We start from the raw sequence: 27,843 nt of genomic DNA, 5'->3' as shown, positions 1-27,843 counted from the left end.
GAAATTGAAAGTCTGGAGTCAGTCCACTTTCAAGGAGGAGGAGAGGTATCTCTGCCTGCACACAAACAGTGTCCTTGGCAAAAAGGTGAAGGGGGAAGGCACAGCCACCCCTCCTGCTGTGGGTTATAGCTTCTCCTTGGCTTTGTACCTAAACTCTATCATTTTCTTTGTTATGATGCGTTACAAAAGAATCAAAAAAACGCCAATGAAACCTCCAAAACACTGCTTTTTTCCTCACCCTCTCTGTCCTGATAGACCTTACTGAGAGGATATTTTCCCAGTAAGAGCTGATAGGAAGCACTGATGATTTCTGTGTAAACAGTGGAATGCTGTCACCTGAAATCTAGGAACTGGGAAATCTAAGTTTCTCAATATAATACAAATGCTAAGCTTGCAATAGGACGTGAGATTTTTAATGTAATTTAAGGAAGTCTGATGTAGTTATAATAGACTATAAAGAACTAAAATCTCTTCCAACATAGCCCTACCCCCAACAAATGCACCTAAAGAAAGCAGTCAGCAAATAGATTGTGAAATAAAACTCTAAAGTTATGAGAGTTTTTTTCTGCTCACTCCATTACAAAGTTGTGTTTCAGCTTCAAACCAGTCTGGTCTCTGCCTGAAAATACACCTGAAAGCAACCTGCACAGTTGGCATGCGTACAGGTGAGATACCCAGCTGGCCCTTTGTGTGTGGGTGGATGGTTTCTGCCACAGTGATGGACAATAGGAATTCCTGCTGTTGGTACTTAACCAGTAGCTGCTTCTATAAAGAGGTAGAGATGGTGATTTCTGTGGCATCTACAGGGTCTTGATATTTTAAGGTTGGCAAATTACATATATCAAGGTGTTGGTGGTCGGTCACCTCCGAATCCAGCTTCAGGACTAATGTCACCAACTGGGCTAAACCCCTCAATGTGTTGGGAATAAGATTCCCTAATGGGGAAGCAGCCATGGAAACTGGGCTTGTAGGGCAGCAGATCCCCCAAGAGAAGGTGCAAACAGGGCAGAAGGTGGAGACCCCTGACTGGAGAGGGGCACTTGTGTTCCCTTTGTGCCAGATCTCAGACTCACAGTGCTCTTTGTCCCCTTGCTCATCTCCTGTGAGGGAAGGAAGCACGGTCAGTCCTCTCCTAGAGACAACAAATGATTGTCACTCCCTGGCAGGAGGGGCCTCATCCTACCATGGTGAGAAATAGCACTGCCCCTGCTTTTGTCTCCTCTCTGGTCTTTGGCCAACTACTCCTGTTCCTGATGCCTTCTGAATTCACACGGTATGATTCATTACAAATTTAGGATTTTCTAGAACACTCAAATTTCAAAAGAAATGAACAAGCCTGAACTCTTCTGTGTCTTTAAAGCTCAGTTTTAGGTGGGCAGCCAGGCTCTGGCCGGGAGCAGCCTTCCCTCCTTTGCAGCCCCAGCTGACTCCCTCTCCCGTGTCAAAAGCCAGAGGTCTGTCACCAATCACCTTCTTGTTTTCTATGTGCCTTAGCATAGTCACCAGGAGGATCTGCTCCACTATCTCTCCAGGCACAGAGGTGAGACTGACTGGCCTGTAGTTCCCTGGGTCTTTTTTTTTTCCCCTTTTTAAAGATGGGGGCTATGTTTCCCTTTTTCCAGTCATTGGGAACTTCACCATACTGCCACGACTTCTGAAATATGATGGATAGTGGCTTAGCAACTTCATCTGCCAGTTCCCTCAGGACCCGCGGATGCATCTCATCAGGTCCCATGGACTTGTCCACCTTCAGGTTCTTTAGATGGTCTCGAACCTGGTCTTCTCCTACAGTGGGCAAACTCCACCATTTCATGGTCACTGCAGCCAAGGCTGCCCTTGAGTTTTACATTCCCCACCAGCTTGTCCTTATTGGTGAGAACAAGATCCAGCACAGCACCTCTCCTCATTGGTTGGTCTGTCACATGGAGAAGGAACTTATAATGAGTGCATTGCAGGAGCCTCCTGGATTGCTTATGCCCTGCTGTGTTGTGCCTGGAAGAGATATTGAGGTGGCTGAAATCCCTGATGAGCATGAGGGCTCAGAAATGTGAGGCTGCTCCTATCCGTCTATAGAGGAGCTCATCCGCTTGGTGTTCCTTTTCGGGTGTCCTGTAGCAGAACCCCACTGTAACGTCAGCTGTCCCTGTCCTCCTTTAACCCATAAGCTCATGATTGGCTCCTTATCCATTCCCAGGCAGAGCTCCATGCCCTCCAGCTGGTCATCAACACAGAGGGTGACACCTCCTTTTCATCTCCCCTGCCTGTCCTTGCTAAAGAGCCGGTATCCTTCCATTCCAACACTTCAGTCACACAATTCATCCCATCATGTGTCTTTGATGCCAATAAAAGTAGGGACCTGAATGCAGAAGGGTCTTACTCAGTCCACTTACTAAGTGCTATGTGTGTCAGCAGTTAGGCGAGCTGGTATCCACTTTAGGAGTCCATCTCCACAACTCCCTGAGCCACTGAAATGGGAATCTGAAAGGTCCCCTAGACTCTTGTGTCGCTCCCTCGCAATGAGAGCTGGCATCCCACATGTCTGTGCTGTGGCTGGCTATTGCTTGCTCTACCGTTGCACATCAAGAGTGATCTGAGCCAAGAAGGGAAGGCTGCAAATCCCATTCACAGGGGTATTTTCACTTCTCAGCTGAAAGGAAGCAAGTCTGAAAATTCAAACGATCTTTCTGGGGGTTGTTAATCCACGTATTTTGGAAAACCAGAAACCTGTGGCTCCTCTCCCACAACCCACACAGACCTGCTTCACCTCATCCCACCCGTAGATCTCTTGAAGCTGGGGAAAAGCCTTCCCCTGCTCCCTGAGTCACTGCGTCCTTTGGAGTTTCTCGATCAGCAGCAAAGCTTTTACCCACTGGCAGCTTTGTGGGAGTAGGAGTGCACAGGGGCTTTGCTCTCATGCCCTCCTGAGCAGCAGCCAGAGCACTGGCAGTGCCCAAGCTGTTGCCAGTGGGACCTGCAGTCCTTGAGGGGGAACAGCAATCCCTCTCCTTGGCTCACCCTGACACCAGGTGTGACATCCTGCCTCCCCCTGCTCCATACCACAAACACATGGTATTCACACAGCAGAGATGTGGGCACCGAGCAGATGTCTATGGAGGGATACCAGGGCTGTTGCCAGTGAGATCTTGCTCCTGAGGTCACTCCTCTAGGCTCTCCGTCTCCAATATCTATGGTGAGGTGGATGCTGAGTCCTACTCCCTTCCTCCCCATGGCAGGGGCAGCGCTGTGGGGTGCCTTGGAGAGGGACAGCTGCGCATGCTCTGGGAGCAGGAGACCATGTGCTGGAGCAGAGTTCCTCTCAGGCACAGCGGTGACAGGTGCTCAGGGAAGGAGGTCAGGAGGCTCAGATCATTTGATTAGGACAATTTTTTTAGCATAGCCCACATTAGCTACAGCATCCCACAAACAGGTGAAAGTTGTCCAGCACTGCTGGTTTCTGTGCTGACCGAGAGGCTCTGTTCCTCTCCACTGCGGTTTGCTCTGAACCAAAGGTGAGTGGCTGGATCACCCTTTGCTGCCCATGCAATAACAGCTCAGCTTCAGCCTTCTGTTGTCCACAATGTGTCATTCAAGGGGTCACCAGGCACGGGGATCCCCTCTTTGGCCAGCGGTGCACCTTTTGACAGCATGGTGCCAAGTGCGGGGTGACAGGCACGGGGCTGGCCAGCAGTGTTAGAAATACTCTTTAACCAATAGCTTCTCTGTCTTCATTTGAGATGCCACCGCATGCTGGAGCTGCAGGTGGGCAGATAATGGTCTCTGCAGGGCTTGGGCTGCTCTATCCTGCGGCGAACCTTCCAAAAGTGATTTTGTAGTCACCACAACCAAACTCATCCATTCTAGTTTTGTGCTTTTATCCCTTTGAATATTCCATAGGGCTACAGGATTCCATAGGGTGTCAGCGCTGTGCTTGCTGAAAGAGACCACAGCTGATGGGGTTTGCACTGCTCACACGAGGCACAGACCCCTTCCCACATCTTTCTGTTGGCTTTACCCTCTTTCATTTGCACTTAATTGAAACATGGACAGCTGATCCAGCAATCCATCAGCTCCTACAGCACTAGCCCAGGGAGGTGCTGCGAACTGGGCTCCAGATCCCGTGTGCCGGTTTTGGCTCAGATAGAGATAATTTTCTTCATAGTAGCTGGTATGGAGCTATGTTTTGGATTTGTGCTGGAACCAATGTTGATAACACAGAGATGTTTTCTTTACTGCTGAGCAGTGCTCACACAGAGTCAAGGCCTTTTCAGCTTCTCACCCCACCCCACCAGCGAACAAGCTGGGGTGCTCAAGAAGCTGGGAGGGAACACAGCTGGGACAGCTGACTCACACTGACCAAAGGGATACTCCACACCATATGACGTCATGCTTGGCATATAAAGCCGGAGAAAGAAGAACGAGGGTGGAGGACATTCAGAGTGATGGCATTTGTCTTCTTAAGTAACCATTAATGCAGATGGAGCCCTGCTTTCCTGGAGATGGCTGAACACCTGCCTGCCAATGGGAAGTGGTAAATGAATTCCTTGCTTAGCTTTGCTTGTCAGCGTAGCTTTTGCTTTCCCTATTAAACGGTCTGTAACTCAGTTGATGAGTTTTCTCACTTTCACCCTTCCGATTCTCCCTCTAATCCCACTGGGGGATAGTGAGCAAGCAGCTGGTGGGGGCTGAGTTACCGGCTGGAGTTAAACCACAACATCTGGTCATATGATTGGGCGGGGAGAAATTTGATGAAATACAACAAGGGCAAGTGTAGAGTCTTGATTTGGGTAAGAACAACCCCATGTACCAGTACAAGTTGGGGACTGAACTGTTGGGGGACAGCACAGGGGAAAGGGACCTGGGGGTCCTGGTGGACAGCAGGATGACCATGAGCCAGCAATGTGCCCTTGTGGCCAAGAAGGCCAATGGCATCCTGGGGTGTATTAGAAGGGGTGTGGTTAGTAGGTCGAGAGAGGTTCTCCTCCCCCTCTACTCTGCCCTGGTGAGGCCACATCTGGAATATTGTGTCCAGTTCTGAGCCCCTCAGTTCAAGAAGGACAAGGAACTGCTTGAGAGAGTCCAGCGCAGGGCCACAAAGATGATTGAGGGAATGGAGCATCTCCCTTCTGAGGAAAGGCTGAGGAAGCTGGGTCTCTTTAGCTTGGAGAAGAGGAGACTGAGGGGGGACCTCATTAATGTTTATAAATATGTAAAGGGTGACTGTCATGAGGATGAAGCCAGGCTTTTCTCAGTGGCATCCAATGATAGGACAAGGAGAAATGGATATAAGCTGTCGGGGAAGTTTCCCGGCTGCTACATGAGAAGCACCTGTGCCTCATCAAGACAGGTGCTGAGTCACGTTGGTTGGCCGGAGACCACGTGACCTATGGGAAGTTTAAAGGTGGGGCACTCCCAAGAGGGAGTGGGGCATTTCCCTCCTGGAGTTTGGAGAGGTAGGAGCCCTCGGGAGAGCGTGAATTGGAGCTCTCTGTTGGATTAAGGTAGCAGTGAGTTTAGAAGAGCCTTCTGATTGTAGAATACCTTGTGGTCGCAACAGTCGGTTGGTTGCGACCCATCGGAAGAAGACACAGGCAGTCCGCGACATCTGGTGACCCCGACGTGATTCGTCGAAACGCGAACTGCCTGGACCGCAGGGTGAGCTGCGGTGGAGATAAAACCCAGTGAAGCTCGAGAGCAGCAGGAGAGCTGTGAATTGATCTGTTTCAACCTAGACGCCTGAAACAAGGTGAGCTGCTGGGAGCTAAAATGGGCCAGAATTTTGTCAAGGAGAATCAGACCTTCACCTTTCTCAAATCTGCAGGGATGGCTGCGGGGCTCAACATAGGTAATGAAGACCTATATAGTTTACTTAACTGGGCAGCGGGGCACGAAGATCTATTCAGCCTTACCTGCACCTTTAACCTAGAACTTTGGAAAAAGCTGGGGGATAAGTTGCTCTATGAAGCCGTGGTTAATCAAAGAGGCCGGACCGACCTTCTGCGTACATGGGAGGCCCTAGATAATATAATTCAAAAGGGGTCAGCAGAAGAGGAGGAAGAGGAGGAAGAGGAATTTACAGATTATGTATCCGCGAGCGAAGGATACGAAGGGGGCAACGAACTGTCTGAGGGAAACAGTGTGGACAATGAACTAGACGTGTCCTCACTATTCACAGAGGTCAACAAAGTGGCGGGGACTATGCAGGAACTTTGCCCCACCCTCCAGGAGATACTGGAGCGTCCCCCACCCTTTGCCCCAGCAACCCCCCCTTCCTCCTCAGGAGGTATCGAGCCTACAGCTCCGCCGTTTGATTTAATAACCCCACCCCTGGCAAATTCATATCCGGCGACATACATGGCACAAGTACGAGCAATGCAGCCGTTATTAGTACGACAGGCCATGACAATGCTGCAAGGTATATCCCAGCAGTTAGCAACCGTAGTGAACATGTTGCAGCAGGCCATGACCCCCCCTGCAGTGAAAGAAATTTCAGAAGAAACCCCTAAAGCAAGCGACAGTTCAGCTAGAAAGTTTCCACCGGTTTCTCCACCAATGAAAAAGTCGCCAAAATCCGCCCCGCCAGCCCCTCTAGAGACATGCTTATCCCCCGCTCCACAGTTAGAAATAACAGAAATTACCCCGCCTGCCATGACAGCCCATCGTGATCCAGTACTTTTCTGGAACGAAGTTAAGAAAGAGGCAATAGAGGCCGGGGACTGGAACTTGATACAAGCTTTGGGGTTACCAGTTAGTAATAAAAAACTATCGGTAATGAAAATGGAAGGAGAGCCGAGTGCGTTTCCCGTAGAACTGGCCCTCCCGGGTGCCAACCAGCCCAATAAACATTTGGGCTGGTCATGGAAAGTGATCCAGGACATGCAGAAAACGGTAGCGCAATACGGACCAAACTCACCGGCGGTAACACAACTATTACGATTATTAAACTTAGAAATTTTGGTGCCGTACGATTTTCAACATCTAGCCCAGGTCATGTTCCAACCGGTGCAGCGCTCCGTTTTCACAAATGTTTGGAGACAATTGGCCGACCAGCAGGCATTACAGAATATCCAATTACCCCAAAGCGACCCATGCTATGCTATAGGTACCGATGTATTGATGGGAATGGGTCAAGTATTTAGTAACCCGGCAATACAGGCTCAATGGCATCCCCAGATCCTCGAACAGGTTAAACAAATAGGGATGCAGGCACTATTACGTACAGCAGAAATGGCTGAGCCTAAAGCAAAATATTCAACAATTAAACAGGGGGCCAACGAACCTTTTCTACGGTTCGTTGAGAGATTGCAGGGGGCAATAGAAAAGCAGATATTTGACAGTAGACTACGGGCACTGTTGACAAAACAGCTGGCAAAGGACAATGCCAACCCTGATTGTCGGAGAGTCATTGAAGTATTGCCGGGGGACCCCTCTCTAGAAGAAATGGTGATTGCATGTGCCAAAGTTGGGCCCGTAGAAAGCGAGATGACCACATTGGCCACTGCTCTAACTAAACAAAGATGTTATATTTGTGGGAGAATAGGTCGTCTCGCCAAAAACTGCAAATCAAACGGCTGGCCGGGAAACAGCAGAAAGAGAAAGCGTGTACAGACGTCTTATGGCCCAGGCAAGTCCTTTGCGGGAACGCTGCAACAGCCACAGAACAGTCCGGAAAAGACCGCAGAGGGAATGCTAAAGCAGCCAGAGCAGCCAGGGTGGATGTATCCATCGTCGTCAGCACAATGGATATATCCACCGCCAACGTGGTATGATAAAAAAATATGAGAACGACTTCCCCATGACCCGGTCCCAAGGTGTTTAACAAACGGCGACGGAAAATGGAACTGAAACGTTGGAAACCCCTAAAGGCTGCGAGTCATTTTTTTTTAAAGAAAAGGGGGAATTGTCGGGGAAGTTTCCCGGCTGCTACATGAGAAGCACCTGTGCCTCATCAAGACAGGTGCTGAGTCACGTTGGTTGGCCGGAGACCACGTGACCTATGGGAAGTTTAAAGGTGGGGCACTCCCAAGAGGGAGTGGGGCATTTCCCTCCTGGAGTTTGGAGAGGTAGGAGCCCTCGGGAGAGCGTGAATTGGAGCTCTCTGTTGGATTAAGGTAGCAGTGAGTTTAGAAGAGCCTTCTGATTGTAGAATACCTTGTGGTCGCAACAGTCGGTTGGTTGCGACCCATCGGAAGAAGACACAGGCAGTCCGCGACAATAAGCTGGAACATAGGAGGTTCCGCTTAAACCTGAGGAAGAACTTCTTCCCAGTAAGGGTAACAGAACACTGTAACAGGCTGCCCAGAGAGGTTGTGGAGTCTCCTTCTCTGGAGATGTTCAAAACCCGCCTGGACACGTTCTTGTGTGATCTGATCTAGGTGGTCCTGCTCTGGCAGGGGGATCGGACTACATGATCCTTTGAGGTCCCTTCCAATCCCTAACATTCTGTGATTCTGTTTGACTGCTTCTGTCATGTGTGCCCTGCCTAACTCTTGGCATCTTTAAAAATGCACCAGGAGTTAGACTAATCTGTCTTCTTTGCTGGAACTGAGGATAAATCCAGAAGAAAAGCAACCTGTATGTGTCGTCATTGAGTCAATGCCATGAGGTTTTTGAAGTTTAAAGAATGATGTCAGCATAAGCTTCGAGTAACAGGTAAACTGTACATGGAAATACTGTTAGGCAGTCTTTAACACGCTCCCTGTCTGTTAAGAAGAGAGTGCACACACTCTCCTGCACATCCACCCAGCTTGGAGCGTGCCATCAGCTCTCCATGAATAAAAACCGGTAGTGAATAATAAAAAGTACTGCAAGAAACTGCAGTGTGACACAAAGGAGGTTGTGGGTGATGACAGAGCCAAGGGCAGAGATCTGCGGGTTGAACTTACCCTTGACAAGGTAATGCGTCCATCTAGTCTGATTCTGAAATGCAGGAGCCTGATGTCATTGGCAGTTTCTTGGGATTTCTATTTCTTTCAAAATGAAGTCAGCCCTCATGTTTTACAGGCTTCTGAGCCTGACACCAGCAGATGAAAATAAAGCTCCCTTCTCTGAGCTTTTCTCCCTCTTGTCTTCTTAAAGAGTATGTGAGGCTGCCTCCCAGGACTCACATGACTGACATGAAATCCACACTCCCCTTTCTGAGAGCTGTGCAGTTTATTGCATCCCATGATTTGCTACTGCTCAATCTGCATACATGCTGGACTATTTAAAGCATCTATGTCAAAGGAATAGCCCTGGTAGAGAAGACCTAATGGAGACTGCAAATTTGACCTTAGCTAGCTGAAGCATGTGGAAAAACTAGGCTTTACAATCACTCTATCAGAATGTCCCTCTTCTGTGAAATTCTCTGTTTCCTCTAGCTGTTTTCCAAGGCTACTCTGACAAGCAGCAGGACACTAAGTTATGTGAGTCCTCAGTAGTGAAAACAGTCGTACAGAATCATGGAATCATAGAATGGCATAGGCTGAAAGGGACCTTAGAGATCATCTAATCCAACCTCCCTGTCATGGGCAGGGACGCCTCTCAACTAGACCAGGCTACTCAAGGCTCCATCCAACCTGGCCTTGAACATCTCCAGAGAGGGGGCATCCACAACTTCTCTGGGCAATTTATTCCAAAGTCTTACCACCCTCGTACTGAAGAATTTCTTCCTAAAATCTAATCTAAATCTGTTCAACTTAAACCCATTTCCCCTTGTCCTATCCGTGGACACTCTTGTAAAAAGTCCCTCCCCAGCCTTCCTGTAGGTTCCCTTCAGGTATTGAAAGGCAGCTATTAGGTCCCCCCAAAGTCTTCTCTTTTCAAGGCTGAACAATCCCAGCTCCCGCAACCTGTCCTCGTAGCAGAGGTGCTCCAGCCCTTGGATCATCTTTGTGGCCCTCCTCTGAACACGCTCCAACAGATCTATGTCTCTCTTATGGTGGGGCACCACAACTGGATGCAGTATTCGAGATGGGATCTCACAAGAGCAGAGTAAAGGGGGAGAATCACCTGTCTCGGCCTGCTGACCACGCTGCGGTTGGCCTTCTGGGCTGCATGAGCGCACTGCCGGCTCATGTTGAGCTTCTCATCTATAAACACCCCCAAATCCTTCTCTTCAGGGCTACTCTCAACCCACTCTGTGCCCAGTTTCTATTTGTGCCTAGGATTGGCCCGAACCAGGTGAAGGACCTTGCATTTTGACTTGTTGAAGCTCATGCAGTTTGCACTGGCCCATTTCTCAAGCCTATCAAGGTCCCTCTGGATGGCATCTCTTCCCTCAAGTGAGTCCACGGCACCACACAGCTTGGTGTCATCAGCAAACTTACTGAGGGTGCACTCAATGCCGTCATTCATGTCGCTGACAAAGATGTTGAACAGCACTGGACCCAGAACAGACTCCTGAGGGACACCGCTCGACACTGGTCTCCATGTAGACATTGAGCTATTGACCACAACTCTTTGAGTGCAACCATCCAGCCAGTTCTTTATCCACCAAGTGGTCCATCTGTCAGATCCGTGTCTCTCCATTTTAGAGACAAGGATGTCATGTGGGACAGTGTCAAATGCCTTGCACAAGTCCAGGAAAATGACATCCATTGCTTTACCCATGTCAACCAGAGCTGTAGCTTTGTCGTAGAAGGCCACTAAATTAGTCAGGCATGACTTGCCCCTAGTGAAGCCATGTTGACTGTCACCAACCACTTGGTTATTTTTTATGTGCCTTAGTACAGCTCCCAGGAGAATCTGTTCCATGATTTTACCTGGCACAGAGGTAAGGCTGACTGGTCTGTAGTTTCCCGGGTTGTCCTTGGCCCCTTTTTTGAAGATGGGTGTTATGTTCGCCCTTTTCCAATCTGTAGGAACCTCACCAGACTGCCAGGACCTCTCAAATATGATGGCTAGTGGCCTTGCAACTTCAGCCACCAATTCCTTCAGGGCCTGTGGATGTATTTCATCAGGTCCCATGGACTTGTGCACCTTAAGGTTCTCTAGGTGTTCCCAGACCTGATCTACTCCTACCCTGTGTGGTTCTTCACTCTCCCAGACCCAGCCAACATCCTCTGTGATTTGGGTGGTGTGGTTCGAGTCGTTGCCAGTGAAGACTGAGGCAAAAAAGTTGTTGAATATTTCAGTCTTCTCCATGTCCTCAGTAACCAGGTCACCTGTATCCTTCCGGAGAGGCCCCACATTCTCTCTCATTTTTCTTTACTCTCTCACATAACTATAAAATCCTTTTCTGTTTTTTCTAATATTGCTGGCCAGGTTTGACTCTGTCAGGGCCTTAGCTTTTCTCACCTGGTCTCTGAGTACATGAGCAAGTTCCTTGTACTCATCCCAGGTTACCAGTCCCTGCTTCCATGCTTTGTGTATTCCCCTTTTGTATTTGATTTTAGCCAGAAGTTCTTTTTTTATCCATATAGGTCTCCTAGTGGTTTTGCTTGATTTCTTCCTTTTAGGGATGCAATGCCTTTGAACTTGAAGGAGATGATCCTTGAAAGTCAACCAGCAATCCTGGGCTCCCAGTCCTTCCAGGACTTTATCCCATGGCTCACTACCAACGAGGTTCCTGAAGCGGCGGAACTGAAGCTCTTCTGAAATCGAGGGATTCAAGCTTGCTGAGCTTCCCCCTCTTAGCTGCCCTTAGGATCTCAAACTCCACCATCTCATGGTCACTGCAGCCAAGGCTACCCACGAGTTCAACATTACCTACCAGCCCTTCCCTATTGACAAAAATGAGGTCTAACATGGCACCTCTCCTCGTTGGTTCCTCTATCACTTGGATAAGGAAGTTATCCTTAATGCATTCCAGGAATCGCCTGGATTGCTTGTTCCCCACCGTGTTGTTTCTCCAACTGATGTCAGGGTGGTTAAAATCCCCCATGAGGACCAGGGCTTGTGAACGAGCAGCAACTCCTATCTGCCTATGTAGGGCCTCATCCACTTGGTCCTCCTGATTGGGTGGTCTGTAGCACATCCCCACTGTAAAGTCTCCTACTCTTCCTTTTACCCTGTCCCACAGGCACTCGGTTGTATCGTCATCACTTGCCAGGTGTAGCTCCATGCATTCTAGCTGTTTGTTGACATAGAGGGCAACACCCCCCCTCGTCTCCCCTGCCTGTCCTTCCTGAACAGTTTATACCCCTCTAGTCCAACACACCAATCGCAGGAGTCATTCCACCATGTCTCTGTGATGCCGATCAGGTCATAGCGCTGCAGGCTCACAAGCATCTCCAGCTCCTCTTGTTTATTGCCCAAGCTGCGGGCATTCATATAGAGGCATTTGAGTTGGGTCCCTGATGAGGTACCTGGAGCCCCTGATGATGCTCTGTTGTTTCCACAGTAACCAACCCCTCAACAACCCCTGTGCTCTGTCTGCAACCTGGCGTGACACCTTGATCCCTTGCTAATTCACAAGGCTGCACGATCTTGCTAGTGCATTCCTCCCCCACAAGCACTGGCATGCTGCATTCCGGATCCCTTCCAGTGAGCCTGATTTCAGCCCCACCCCCTTTCACACCTAGTTTAAAGCTCTGTCTATGAGCCCTGCCAATTCCCTTCCCAAAACCCTTCTCCCTCTGTGGGACAGGCTATTACCATGCCTTTCTAACAGACCTGGCCTCTTGCAGATCCAGCTGCTGTCAAAAAACCCAAACCCCTGCCAGACACACCAGGCTTGGAGCCAGGTATTAATCTGTTGGTACTTCCTGCCTAATCCTTCATCTTTGCCCACAACTGGAGGGGTAGAGGAGAACACGACCTGTGCTCCTGATCCCTTGACCAGGCACCCCAAGGCTCTGAAGTCCTTCTTCATTGTCTTTGGAGTGGTTCTTTCTAATTCCTCACTGCCTACCTGAAACAACAAAAGGGGGTAATAGTGTGAGGGCCGTGCTAGGGAAGGAAGCTTCTTCCTTACATCTTTAACTCTGACCCCTGGGAGGCAACAGACGTCCCTGTGCAGCGGGTCCGGTCTGCATATCGGGCCTTCTGCTCCCTTAAGCAGTGAGTCACCAATGACAATGACCCGTCTTTTATTCCTTACTGATGAGGTTTTAATGCCAACGGCAGTCCAACTAGGCTTTGGTGACACCTCCAAGCAGGGAGAACCATCATCCTCACTGTTATCCAGTTCCCCTTGCAGAGCACTGTGCCTGTTATGCAAGGACACTTGGGGGGGCGGGGGAATTGCCAGGCAGTTAGGCTTGCCACGCCGAGCAGGGACCTTGTGCTATTGCCCCCTGTCCCCTAATTCCTCACATTCCCTGATCCCTTCTAACCTCTCCACTTCTTCTTTCAGCTCTGGCACAACCAGATTATGGAAGCTGTCAATTTCCCTCTTGCTTTCCCTAATTATTCTTAACCTACTCACCTCCTCCCTGAGCTCCAGCACTTCATCCTGGAGCTGCGCCACCCGGCTTAGCAGGTCATCAACCTGCTCGCACCTCACACAGCCATCCTCAGGATTGCTCCCAGCTACCGGTGAAAAGCTATGACATTCCTCACAGCCTGTGACCTGAACACCAATATCCCTTTGAGTGGGTGCTTAAAGCACAGTTCTCCTCCTCCAAGCCTTGATAAGTTGAAGCACTTCAAATACTGTCCAAGGAGCTGTAAACAGCAGCAGTTGCCCCCTCGTTAGACAGGAACAATAGGCTTGCTTGCCTCGTACCTGGTGGGCAACAACCACGAAGAGTGGTCCAGAGAAGTCAGAAAGCTTTGTATGATGTTGGGAGGTGCTTTTGGAGTCTCTTTTGGAGTTTCAGTGAGGAGGTTATGGATTGCTTTGTTCTGAACCACAGTCGAAGTTGTTGCATAAGATGCGATGTCTCTTCATGCAGTATCTTGGGAAGGTCTCATCATTTAGCATCTGGTGGCAATGAAGCACCACACAGCTACTGGCTCACTCCTCCCCTGCCCCGGTGGGGTGGAGTGAGAAAAACATAACAAAAGAATTGAGGATCGAGATAAGAACAGGGAGGGAACATTCATCAACCATGTTCACGGGCAAAACAGACTCGACTTGGGGACAAATCAATTTAATTTGTTACCAGTCACATCAGAGAGGATAGTGAGAAAGAAAGCCAGATCTTAAAAACACCACCTCCCCACCCCTCCCTTCTACTGGCTCTACCTCCCCACAGCGGTGCAAGGGGTCTGGTTACAGGTCAGTTTGTCACACGTTGTTTCTGCTGCTCTTTCCTTTTCAGGGGGAGGACTCCTCACACTCTTCCCCTGCTCCAATATGGGGTCTCTTCCCACAGGAGACAGTTCTCCATGAACTACTTCAGCGTGAGTCCTTCCTGTGGAATGCAGTCCTTACCCACCAGAGTGATCCAGCACGGGCTTTTCCCACTGAGTCATGGCTTCTCAAGACACAGCCACTCACTCCGGTGTGGGGTCTTCCATGGACTGCAGATGCATCTCTGCTCCACTGCCTATCTCCAGAAGAGTGGAGTCCTTTCCAACGGGAGGCAGTCCCCTCTGAACTCCTTAAGGTGCAGCCACCCTGTCCCATGCAGGGTTCTCCATGGGCTGCGGGTGGATCTCTGCTCCATTGTTAATCTCCACGGGTGGCAGGGGGGCTGCCTGCCGTGTCTCCACGGGCTGCAGGGGAATTTCAGCTCTGACGCACCTCCTCCTGCTCCATCTTCACTGACCTTCATGTCTGCATAGCTGTTTCTCTCAGGTCTCAATCCTCTCTCTGCTGCAACCGTGCCAAGCTCGACTGTCCCTATGGACCTCTGCAGTCCCGGCAGGACAAACTCTGCTCAGCAGGCAGTGGATGTGGGATGCTTTGGAGCTCTTCAAGCCGTGCCCCCACAGCCATCTGCAGTCAAGTGGTGTCTGCCCAGTGTGGGCAGCCGCCTGCATGGGAGGCTGGGGGGGCCAGACCCCCACCTTTCCCCTCTCTTCACTGCAGGTCCCGCATTGCACAGGTTCCTGTGTCCCTTTTTAAATGTTTATTCATAGAGGTGCTCATTATCTCATCTCTGGCCAAAGGCAACTCCAATCAGGCTAGAGACAGGTCTGACTTGAAGCTGGGGAAGGTTCTCACAGCTCCTTACAGGGGCTATCCCTGTAGCCCCTTCCCTGCTATAAAGACACCGCCACACAATCCCAGCGCAGAACGTTTCGTAGCTGTCCTCTGTTTTACATCCCATATCTAAAGTCAGAAATAGTGACTCCCGCTACAACTTGTTCTCCCAGCAGTCAGAAGCAATCAGGACACAATCTGGTTAATTCATACTAAGGTTGATGTGTTTACTGGTAAGTTACTGCTAAGGGCACACTGTGGATAAGAAGGACTTGATGAAAATAGATGTATGGATGAAACAAGAATTTGCGGGATAAGTGGCATCCCTAATTGGCAACGACAATGCTTATCTGTCCCATTTAGGACTTTTTTGCAGGTTATATCATTATTTCCTTTTTATCAACATTCTGGAGGAAAGTGACATTGCCCTAATCCGTCTGGACGGATTAGGGGAGGAAGTCATCTTTAGGAAACTGCATGCCATTAAAGGTTTACTTTTAACAAGCTTACAGTAGGAACACGGTCTTAGATGAGTCGATTGTGTTAGTTTGCGAGAAACACATTAGTTTTAAAATTAGTTTGTATGTCACTTAGGCTTGCAATATTAAGAAAAGGCATCTCAGCATGTGGATTCATACTGCAAAGTGTTCAGGGGCAGCACTGACACGAGGTCTGGCCTGCTTCCCTCGTCCTCAGCTGCTAGCTCCTGTCTACAGGAGAAGGTAGGATTTACGCTGCGTTCCAGCAGTATCAGTGCAAATGTTTGTGTGATTGCGGTACGAACTAGAGCAGGGAACTTCATCTGAAGTAGAATAGTCATTAATTTTGGCGGTAATACTGGAGGCACAGATACAACTTTTTAGCATGGCTGAATATGAACATGCTCTGAAGATCAGTAATATCAGCGCCACTAGGGGACACAGGCACCATCTCTGACCCCTTGTGAACTTGTTTCCAGGCTGTCACTCAAAAAACTTTGAGCATAGTGAGGGAAACACTGATTTCTCCATCTTTAAAGAAAAAGAGAAGAAGTACGGGTAGCTTATGTGACAAAGATGTGCACACTGTTATCTTCTCCAGCTTGCAGTTGTATTGTGACAAGAAACTTTCTGAAGCTGTGCAGTATTTCATGTTTGTTTACAGTGGGGCCTGTGCTGATTAGTATAGACTTTGAATTCAATCAACTGAAGTGCTAAAACTGTGCTCAAGAAAAATGCCTTTTGCTTAAGTTTAATAGCATTTCTGGTATGGAAAAATCAATGCCAAACAAAGAAACTGTCTGTGTCAGCCTTATCTAAATTTGTTTGGTCACACCATAACATATATTTGAAAAGCACTTTCAAGTTGTAGAAGGAGAGTAAAGGTTAAGTATCAGCAACAATGGGCAAATGCAGCTGGTAAAGTCATGTGTAGTTAACGATATTATATGGGTGTCATGCTCTTCCAAAGTTATTACTGCAGTTTTGTCTTCAAAACACTGTGATGAATTTGTGATAGGCTTGACACAAAATGTCACTGAAAATGAAAAAGAGAAATTACAATTCTGAATGTGATGATGGAAGCGCTTGCAGGCTAGTATTGTCTGTCCAAATCAATAGAAGAGAGCAAATTATACATTTTTGCTGGCTTTTTTGCTTACTGAATTAGCCACGGGCAAGCTCGCAGCTAGGAAAAATCTCAACACACTGAAATTAAAGGAAATAAGCAGATAGCAGTCTCAGAGAGAACAGTAGAGGGACTACTTGGAATTTCAAAATATCAGCCTTCTGCCATAGTGATTATGCTGCTGAAATGGCAGATATGGACTAGATTTTTCTGACCCCGATGAGAACACTGAAGGCAAAGTGAAGCTAGTAGTTTAATATGCCTCGTGCCTTTGTCATTGCCTCTTGTTGTAACAGAAGTAAGACTGCTGTAGGAATCTTTGATTCATACATGATTTCAGACTCATTTTTGCGGTAAGTGACTTCCACATTTCCATAATCCACAACAAAGCAGACCTGAATAATGAGAGGTGAAAGCAAGTCTCTATGGAGTAAGGGCCATATTTCATTCCTCTCTAAGGACGGCTTCCCATGTGGAGGGATGAAGGAATGCAGCAGAAATCCTTCCAAACTGCTGGCCATCCTTCTCCTTGGGCTTTGTGTCATCCTCTGGGTCCCTAAAGTGATTCCTGCTCCTATAGGCACAGTATTGAAGGAGGTCACACCTGGTTCTTTGCAATTGGAAAACCCACAGGAGGCAGAATGTGCATGAGCAGGAAGGGATGCCCTGCAGATCTCCCTACTGCCTAAGCCTTTCCAGCCCTTTCTCTGAGGTTTAAATGCTTCCAACCCCGGTTGCTTTCTCACCAAGCTTATGATTTGCCTACTTTCTCAACCCCCCATGCCCTGCCCACCTGGCTTCCAGCCTGGCAGCATCCCTGGCCACCACTCCATCACAGTGAGCTTTACTTCCACCAGAACCTTGGCCATGGTGACAAGCCCAGTAGCTCATGTGCAGAGGAGAGAGGGCCCACTGTGGCTGGGTGTCTCCTGTAGGGGCTTGCTTCCTCACCTTGGAGAGGTTTAGTGGAATATACTGTAGGGTAATATAGCATAGCACAACATGACACCTATGCCACCAGCTTCAGTACTACTAGCCGCTTCTGTGATCATCTGTGTCCCAAAAGCATGAATGAAGGCAAATCCAGACCATGACCCTCTTGCCCTTCTCTTTATGCAGGGCATGGGGGAGGACTAACTGCTTCAGCATGTCTGGGTTTGGTATTCGGGTTTTCTCCCTTTACTCCTCATGACTTCACTCCCCAACCAGTAACTCCTGAGTCAGTCTTTGTCTAGTTCTCCTTCCATTCCTTCCCAGAAGTAGGGCAGTCTCGGTTCCCTGCTTTCTCATGCTGCCTCCTTTGATGACTGCAGTTTGGCAGCAGAAGCTCATTTATATGCTTTCTTCCATCTCTGGCATTGTGCTAAGCCCACCTGAAACCTTAGCTCAATGTTACGCCTCTGATCTTTGGGTGGCAGTTAAGCATCTTTGCCTTTACTTCTCCTATCGTTAAAAATCTGATCTTTCTAATCAATTTAGGACAGAAAACTATTTTCTTTATGCGTTAAATAAGTTTAAAATGCTATTATCATAGTAAGAAACTTAAGTCTTGTGATTAAGGCAAATAAATTCCTTTGGGAGTTGCTTTTAATCTCACCAAGTCAAAGTGTAACACAGGTATCATGGGAAGATATTTGCTAGTTAATGAGGAATTACTTGAGAAAGAAATCCCAGACTTCACTAGCACCCCATTTGACAACTCCCTGGTCTTCTCACATAATTTGCGATGCTCTATAAATGCATCACTCCCTGCTCTGCTTAACTATCGGACACCTGAACTCTTGCAAAAATTGTTCCTTCAGTGACAATGTAGAACAGACTTGCGCTCTGCCTCCTTCATAGGCTTCTGATTCTGTAAATATACACTTGAATAACTTCAAAAGTGCCTGCAGTCTTTCTGAAGCCAAACAATTGGCCTATTCATGAATATAAAGCTATATGCATGCGTGAATGTTCGCAGACTGGGGAATTCAAAGCTGATCAGTAAAATGTTCATGTAGTGAGTTGTCCTGTTCACTTCAACTTCAGGAAGTCCTTCAGGATAACAGCTTGACTGATCTGTAGATTTGCAGGCCTCCTCTAAATACCTAGGGACATAATTATTTTTATTAGTGTGACAGAACCTTTCGCAATAAGTGGAATTTTTCAGAGTAGTAAAATAAATATGTACAAAAGGCCCCATAAGTAAATTTAAAATGGTTTTCAGAGCTTGTTGTGTCTCTGCTGTCTTGTTCTGTATTTTTTTTTTACTACTAATAGTGAAAGTCTTTTAATAGAAAAGTGATTGAAATAGGAGAGGAGAAATAGAGCACAACGATATGTGAAACAACTTTTGATCTTTCTGTAATGAAGAATTTTAAATTTATGGAGTGTCTTTAGTGCATCAGCTTGCAAATGTTGCTTTCTATTAGCAAGTTTACAAATATACACGTATTGAAATGATTAGAGGATCAGAAACTATTTTTTAAAACTTTTCTTCTGAAATAGAACACACACATTTCGTAGCTTGTGTACGAAGTTCTTGGTGCACTTTGAAGTTAAGCTATCTGATTTGCTTTCGGAAAACTCAGTTAAAACACTGTAGACCTGCCTGTAGTAGTAGATAGCTGTTATTTCAGTGGTACTACATGGTCTGAACTTTGGAGAAATTGGACTAATTTTGCCTTGACTATATGTCAGCATTTTTTCCTGTATATCGGAAATTATTTAAATTTCTTTAGTGTAGCCCACTGTAACATTCTCACTACTGTGTTTCTATGAGTTGTTCATTGGACCTAGACTTTTGTGGGAGCTGCTGTCCCAGGACTAAGAGCAGCAATCAAAGATCAAATATTTATAATCTCATCTGGTTTTGGAGAACTAAAAGCACTGATGGCATTGAGGAAACTTGGATTTTGAGAAAGCAACACCACTTGGGGAGCTGGGTTGCTCTTCATTCTGCAATGTGACAATCTTGTAATTGTTTTCTTTCCTTCCAAAAGAGAAAGATACAGAGGCAAGTTTGGTGAGTTCTCTTTGACTTTTCCCATAGTGTTGTTCGTTGTTTTTTCTAAAAACTAGAAACATTTGATCATGAAGAATCTTAATAATTAAATGCACGTTAACATCCCAAGGAAAATTTAAAAGGTACGTACAACACTGGAATATGTAGAGTGTGGAACAGTCTGAAGATGACTGAGAAATTAAATATATTCTGTCATAGCTATATTTTTATCATATGGTTTTCTTGTTATTTTGACAGTTGACATTACTTTTTTTTTATTTCAAGAAGAATTTGAAAGAAAAGACAATCTGCACAGAGATTAACTGAGCACAAGCCCTCTTAGTGTCACTGGAGATAAGCTTGTAAACTCCACTGTTTAACTAAGAAAAATGATACATGCATTGGAGAGTAACACAAACTACCAGAACAAGGAAAAATCTTAGTTAAAACTAAAATGGCACTTCTGCTATGACAAGTTGAGCTTACACTTAGGAATATGAGACTATTCAGTATGACATTACCCCTGAATGACATAGGCATGAAAGGAAGAAGAAGGAAAAACCCCCAAAACTGACCATGAAGTATCCTGATTTCTTTTTTTAGCACATTTGAATCTTGTATTTGTAGAGTTAATTTGCTTATCAAGATTTTTTTTTTTAAATTCCTAGATAAGGCTTCTGAAAACTGAAATAGTGCAAGTGCATATTTATATACTCTTCCACGCGTTCAGCGATACAGATCATGAAGACTTTACAGAGTCATTGCACAAGTACAGCAATGCAAACTTATTTTACTTTTACATTATTATAACAGTGAAAATCTTCATTCTTTAGCATGTAAATATCTATCTATCTGTAGAGAAATTTAAATAAATACTGTAGACTTGGGATGATAAAATTTTTGAATAAAAAAAGAACAACATTTTGAATTTGCCAATTTATGTTGATGGATCATTACAGTGCCTGGGGTTAAACAAAAGTACATTTAACAATACGGTATGATCTTTAAGAGGAAAAAAAAATCTTTTATTTGCTTTTAGCATAGGTTCTCTATATATGTTTAAATTTATTTTTGTTTTCCTTTTAGTGCCGGCTGAGTTTGATTCCTCATCAAGAAAATGAGAAAATTAGAAAATGAAGATTAACTGTACTTTTCTGTGGTAATATTATTCCTCCGGCTTTTCTTCTAGATGCAGCTAGGTAAGTTGGTAGTTTGTATCTCAGAGATTTCTACATTTCAGTATATTTGTATAAAATCTATTAGCAGTAACTCCTGCTAACTGGTACACAGCGCACTCTTCTGCACACTGCACAGTATTTACGCAGTACATCTGTCAGCACTCTCTATTTACTCCAATTATTTATATTTTGATTTGCTTTCTGACATAAAGTCAAGAAGGAAATGCAAAGTCACTCTGAAATACATGTATTTGACCAAAGAAACTTACTCTGGAAAATATGTGACTGAGTAATTTTCCTCTCCTTGAGCACTTTAAGTCTTTATTGTTTTATTATTTTTCCTTTGCACCTTTCTAGTCAGTTTCTGATTTTCACCTTTTGATGATAGCTATTTCAATGTTTCCCAAGTTGCATACTTCAAAAAATACTAATTTCTGCTTTTACACTCACTTGTAATTTCATTGATCTTTTACTATTTTCCTCTGTTACATTTTTGGAGGAATAGAGGCAGTTAATTCTCTTTCCTTTGATGACTCTCAGATTCACTCATGTTTTTCTGTCTAATTTTTTTCATTCAGTCAATTCCACTCACTATTTTCCTCAGTGATCAAGATATTTTTTCTGGGGAGCAAGCATAGCCCTTACCAGTTTAATGTCTCCTTATTTATTCCCATTGAATGAAATCAAGTCACAACTGCTCCTCCCTATGCAACTACCATCTTATAGTCCTAGCTGTCATGGTGAAATCCAGAATGTTTGGAAGCATCATCCTTTTTATTTTTCCTTTCTTTTTTATTTTTTCTCTCCCCTCAGAACTTCATGGTTTGTTTTTTTTAAAGTTTAATATTTTTAGAACTATTACCAAGTGACATAGGCAGCAGGTTAGGCCGTCTCTATAAAGTATTATAATAATAATCCAACAGAGAAACTGGGATCAAGTCAAACAGGGTTCTTGTACACACACTTGCAAAGGAATCCTGTCATACCAGGATGTTTCTTTGAAAACAAACCCAAACAGAATTTAGTACGGCTCTGACTGATGACAACTGACTGCTTGACAACTACCCATGTTATTGAAAACATTTATGCTGAAACCACAGATGCATTTGTCAAGGGCACACAGCACAGGTATTACCCATTTACTTGTTCTAGCACGCTCATCACAGCGACTTGTCAGTATCTCTGAAGGTAATTGGCCAACTATTTTCTGCCAAAGTTGGCTGTTGGCCACCCCATAGCCAGTGAATGGGCTTTTGGACTGCGCTATTCATGTGCAGCCTCTGGCCAAAAGAAGATGGCTCTAGGATTCTGTGGTAGTCTTACCAAAATGTTTACTTCTGTGTGATAGTTAAAACTTCTGTAAGCTTCAACTTCTGTTTTTAGTCTAAAACCTTTGAAGTGCCAAAAGCTTGTATAGTGGTTATTTATGTTACTATTTATTTCTGTTTATTTTCTAATTTTAAAAAGGTGATGTTTGTACATTGACAGTATCTTGACACTATAAAGAGCTGCCTTGACATCGTGTGCCTTTATAATTAGCCATAATAATTTGCCTTACTAGATGTGAACTGACAGATTCTCTTAGTTCCTGAAGCTGTAATGCAATGTGATCCAAGTGCTTTAAGAATACTGCATGAAGTATAGAGATTATTGTTCTGAAAAGAAAAAATCACACCCCAAAACCAGACTGAGAAGTAAAGACTGCACTTGTGGGACAATAATTGCAACATTTCTCCAAGCTGGAAATACTTTGCCATTGTCAAAAAAAGACGTTTAAAATACCAAGAGGTCTGTGTTAAATGTCAGTTAGTGTTAAATTTCCAAAAAGATTTAACTTTTAAAAATGCCTCAATCACAAAGGCTTTTCTATTTGGGAAAGGATAACCTTGCAGGGTAGCTCAAGGATACTTTTCAGGAATGGCCTTTTCAAAGGGTAAGAAAGAGCGACAGATCTCACATATGACTCTCCTGGACAAGACCTACATCTGCTTCCCAAACAGATTTACTGCCAATCATGAGGATGATCTGTTGCCCTCTCCTCCATGTATGAAGTCCTGCAGATATCATACCAACAGATAATTCAGATATTTCCTTGGCTGTTTGGAAGGAAGTACTGAAGGTACTGATCAGAACCCAACTGAACTTGGCTGCAGAAGTTTAGCTTTATATGCAGGAAGATTAGGAGTTTCTCATATTACGATAAAGAATTCTAATACTCTTATACAATTTAATCCCTAAATCCCCAAATCTCCATTAGTCTGGAAGGATGACTCTTAAAGTATGATGCAGTATTCATTATAATTTTATAAACTGCTAAGCGTTTGATTCAGCCTTTCAGTTCTGCTTTACTGTTGTGCAAAATGCTATTTTATCAAAACTTTTTCTGATGTCAAAACCTAAATAGGTTTGTGCTTTTTGCTAGAATTAAACACAAGGCTCTAAGCCTGAGAGAATATAATAGTTTCTTTATACTTATCCTTAAGATCGCATTCAAAAATAATTTTTTCTTAGGAAAGCTGTTCAGGATACTGGTACAGCCACCTCAGCATTATAGTAATTGCCTGTTTTTTAAATATAAGTGTCAATAGTTTTACTTGATTGACCAGAAACGAAGTCTTGCAGTATGTCTTATGATACGTTTTTAGTGATGCAAGGTGCCCTATGTGATATATGCAACATTATGTGACTCCACCTGCTATTTTAGTTGCTGATCAGTTGTGGATAACATATCCTGAAAATTGCTCTTCCTTCAGGCTATTTCCAGCTTTGCGGTTAGTGACCTTATTTCTCCAAACATAATTTGATATTGCAAATTTATGTAAGATTGATTATGGCCAGGCATAAAAATGTATTGTAAAAAGTTTATGATTTGATGCATACGTTTTTCAGTTTTGTACATCAAATTCACTTTTAATTCTTTTAATTAAATTCGAATATTATATTGTAAACTGCATGCTGTCATAACACTCCCCTCAATGATTGCAGTCTTAACATTTAACAGATGTGTACAAAAAGCCAGGACCAATTTCACCAGGCTTCCACATTAAATGGATATTAAATCATTAGATCTAGTGAATCAAAACTTGAAGACTTTTGTTTCCAGAAAGACAGGTGAATGTAGGAAGAGTTAGTTATTTTTTCACATTCTCAGCAAAATCCTTCTACATATGTAAATTAGTGACTTACTTGAAGATAGGAAAAGGGAGTTTTATTCATGATGACTTCAATGGCCTTTTTTTTTTTTTTGCCAATGGCATAACATAGAATCATAGAGTCATAGAATGGTTAGAATTGGAAGGGACCTCAAAGATCAGGCAGGGAAACCCTCCACTACACCAGGTTGCCCAAAGCCTCATCCAACCTGGCCTTGAGCACTTCCAGGGATGGGGCATCTACAACTTCTCTGGGCAACCTGTTCCACTGCCTCACCACCCTCTGAGTGAAAAATTTCTTCCTTAGATCTAATCTAAATCTCCTCTCTTTCAGTTTAACGCCATTGCCCCTTGTCCTATCACTACACGCCCTTGTAAAAAGCCCCTCCCCAGCTTTCCTGTAGGCCCCCTCCCTTTAAGTACTGGAAGGCTGCTATAAGATCACCCCGGAGCCTTCTCTTCTCCAGGCTGAAAAGCCCCAACTCTCTCAGCCTGTCTTCAAAGCAGAGGTGCTCCAGCCCTCGGATCATCTTCATGGCCCTCCTCTGGACCCGCTCCAGCAGCTCCATGTCCTTCTTGTGCTGAGTAAGGCAGTCCCAGATTTCTGTAAACATTGTATATTCTTCAGAATGTGCAATTAGAATATAATAGCCAAAATTTGTAAGCAGTAATGAATAGTGGACCACATATCAGGAAGCCATGAAAAGAGTGAAAGCTAAGCCAGAAGTTGTTTAGCAGCTTTCTCCTCTGCTATTTAGCTCAAATATTTTTTTTCCTCCTCTGTTTGCCTTGGCAATTATACGCAGGATTGGTTGATATTGAGTAAAAGGCAAGCCTTAAGCATAAAGTCAGTACAAATTGGAGATCGCTCACAACTCCTGTGAAACTGGTACAATTTATGAGGATACTTGATCCAAATTCTCTAGGCAAATCCAACAGAATTTGCTGGGTTTCTTTTTGATTTTGACTTTGTTTTTCCTTGGATTTGTGCTTGTAGATTTTATTGTGAGTAGAGAGTTTTGTTTTTGTCAAATTTGAACAGCATAGAGAATATTTTAGTCAATGTATAACACAAACTCTTAGAGAGTCAGTCCAAAAAAAGCATTTTGCCATGTTTTCTTCCCAAAGTTTTCTTCTTCTGGACTCTGACTTTCAGGGTTTTTGTACTTGCTATCATATTAATTCCCTACTAATAATCTTACCATCAGAGTAATTGGCTTACTGCTTCTTCTGAGTTACACCCAGTGTGTGGTAATTGGCTACCAGCTTCACTTGGTCCATGGCTAGAAGATACTGCTCTTTTTAAGAGCAATGTGGAGCCTGCTAGCCACTGTGTTAGGATGTTGTCTTGAAGGAATCTTTCCTGATCTTGTCTAGCAGCATTTGTGCAAACACACTTTCAAAAAGAACAAGACAAAATAAGGTCAAAGAAAGATTTTAGATTATTTTAGTATTTAATTTATTTAAATAGCATAGTTCGAAGAAAATCGGAGTTAAATATTTGGGAGCATTCCTTTTACATATAATCTTTACCTCTGAGCTCAGTCAATGCTCTTTTTAGCAGGGAATAATTCAGTAAAATTTTTGCTTCTAAAATTCTGATTTTACAGAAATCGGAAATTTATTTGCTGATTCTGTCCTAGACCAGGGCATGTTTAAGTCCTAGTTTCACATTAAATTTCTGTCTTCTGTTGATTCAGGTCAGAAACATGGATATAGAAAGTAATCATAATGTAGTCAGGTCAGGAGCTGAAACACCAGCTCTGTTAGATGACTAGTATGTTTGTTATAGCTACATTAATGGATGTCTGGTGTCTAAGATGCACCTACATTTACCTGATTATAGTAATTTGCAACTAAAATAGATTGAATATATTTATGTGGATGCAGTTTATCAGATAGATGCACAGATTTGGACATGAAAATACTGTTGGGGCAAGTATAGAAGCCAGAAACAGGCCTTTTGTAAACATGATCTTTAAAGTTATGCTGACAACAGAGTTTCTGTTTTGCTCAACTATTCCGTAAGGAGATAATCATGACTATTTGTATACCAATGAATACAACAAGGTTCAATTACAATGTATTTTAAATGTATAGAAGTTCACTTTGCACACATAGCATACAGTATTTTTCATCCTAGGTACACACAGTGATTTAAAAAACCTAGTTAATATAGCCAATACCTGCTTCCTCAGACCCTCCATCCCTATGCTATAAAAAAGGGTATATAGTTTATTTAATTGGCCTAAAAATAAACTGTACACAATAGAGAGGGGAAGTGATTTGATCTAAGTCATACATTGATGGCTCAATATAATAATGTCTTCTCAAAAGTGTAACTTGGTAAGAATGGGAATATAGCAGTATATCGGCATTTTTAGATATCAATTTTGAATGGAAATTTCTTATGCTGTTAGGGCACATTTCAGAAAAACAGTTCAGAGGACTGCAACATAGTTTGTATTTCTTTTTATTTTTCTTTTTTTTTTAAAAAAAAAATCAACTGCGGCTTCAGAGGATGTCAGTTCTTAAATTTTCAGTGGTTAACATAGTTGCAATACTGTCTAATAAGCCATATGAAGGAATATAAAAGAGATTTCTGAAAGAGTATTTTGAAAGTTCTTTACACCAAATCAAGAAGTCTAAGTAAGTGAAATTTAAATAAATGCCTGTAAGATCATTTTATTAAGTTTATTGAGCAACATGTAGTTAAAATCTTCATTCCTATAGACCATTAACTTCCCGCAAAGAGCTTCTGCTTTAACTAATGCATTACCTACTGCATGTCTCTATTATGCGGTTCTTTAGGACTTGAAAGTAAAGGTAGTAGAAAAAAGGAGAAACACTTCTATTAAAATTTGGGAAAGAGTGACTAAGACCTTGTGGAAATTTCTTTTTATGCTTTAGTCTTGCGTGACAATCATCCAAGAATTCATGAAAAATATAAAAGAATTATTAGAAAGACAGACTAATCCCAACAAGTTTTTCAAGACAGTAAAACAGCAATAAATACTATTTTTAAAGGTACTTGATAAATTTTATTTCAATGAACCTTCTCTGAACCATCATATACATGTTTCAAAACAATGAAAAAATATAAATTATAAGGGCTAACCAATTCCTTTTTCTGCGGAGTGAAACCATATCTTTATAGTCACGGGTTTTTTAGCTATCTAAACAGTGGACAACAGACAACTACAAGCTGTAGTTATTGACTCAAAAACCTTGGACAAATATTCTGGAAACCAGCTGCTCACAGGATCAGAGGTGTGTGAATGTCTCAGATAAGAAACTGGCTAAGATATTGCAAACAAAACAATGGTTCCTGGATTGTTTTCAGCATCGCAAAAGTGCTTTTGTGGGACAGCAGAAGTGATGTTGTCTAATGTATTCATCAATCAATTAATAAAAGCATATGAATGGTGAGAAGACAGATTTTGCAGATAATACATAATTATGGTGGTTATGCAAAATCAAAGAAAGCTGAGAAGCCACTCAGAGAGACCCAGTGGAGTTAGATGAGTAGATAAGGCATGACGGTAAAAGAAGGCATGCTGAAAGGAGTAATCTGAAATAACATGAAAACGTGTTAAAATGCTAATGGAAAAAGTTTAAAATAGTTTAAGATATAGTGCTTTATTGTTTAGAAAAAGTATTCTTATAAAATCAAAATGGAAAAATATTCCTACTACTGTTCCACTGCCTTGGGTTTTAAAATAATTTAATCAAGAAGGAGAAGATGTGTAGTTGTTTATGAATGATTCAGTGGAAATATTCCCTCTGTATATAGCAGGATATATAGAGAATTCCTCGTCTAAAATGCTTGTCGTGGGTTAGGCTGATCCGGCAACTAAACCCACGCAGCTCTCCCAGTCCAGTAAAATGGAGAGGAGAGAAAAATGTAATAAAAGA

General features: G+C 44.0%; 1 pseudogene; it reads right to left on the bottom strand.

The window, feature by feature from the left end:
• LOC104380307 (eukaryotic translation initiation factor 2D-like) overlaps nt 1-27,843 on the bottom strand; it is a 777,252-nt pseudogene that overhangs the window by 516,100 nt on the left and 233,309 nt on the right.

Source organism: Tauraco erythrolophus, chromosome Z, assembly GCF_009769465.1.
Source record: "Tauraco erythrolophus isolate bTauEry1 chromosome Z, bTauEry1.pri, whole genome shotgun sequence".
Lineage (NCBI taxonomy): Eukaryota > Metazoa > Chordata > Aves > Musophagiformes > Musophagidae > Tauraco > Tauraco erythrolophus.
Note: the sequence above shows the minus strand (reverse complement) of the source record. Positions and strands in the feature narration are given on the sequence as shown.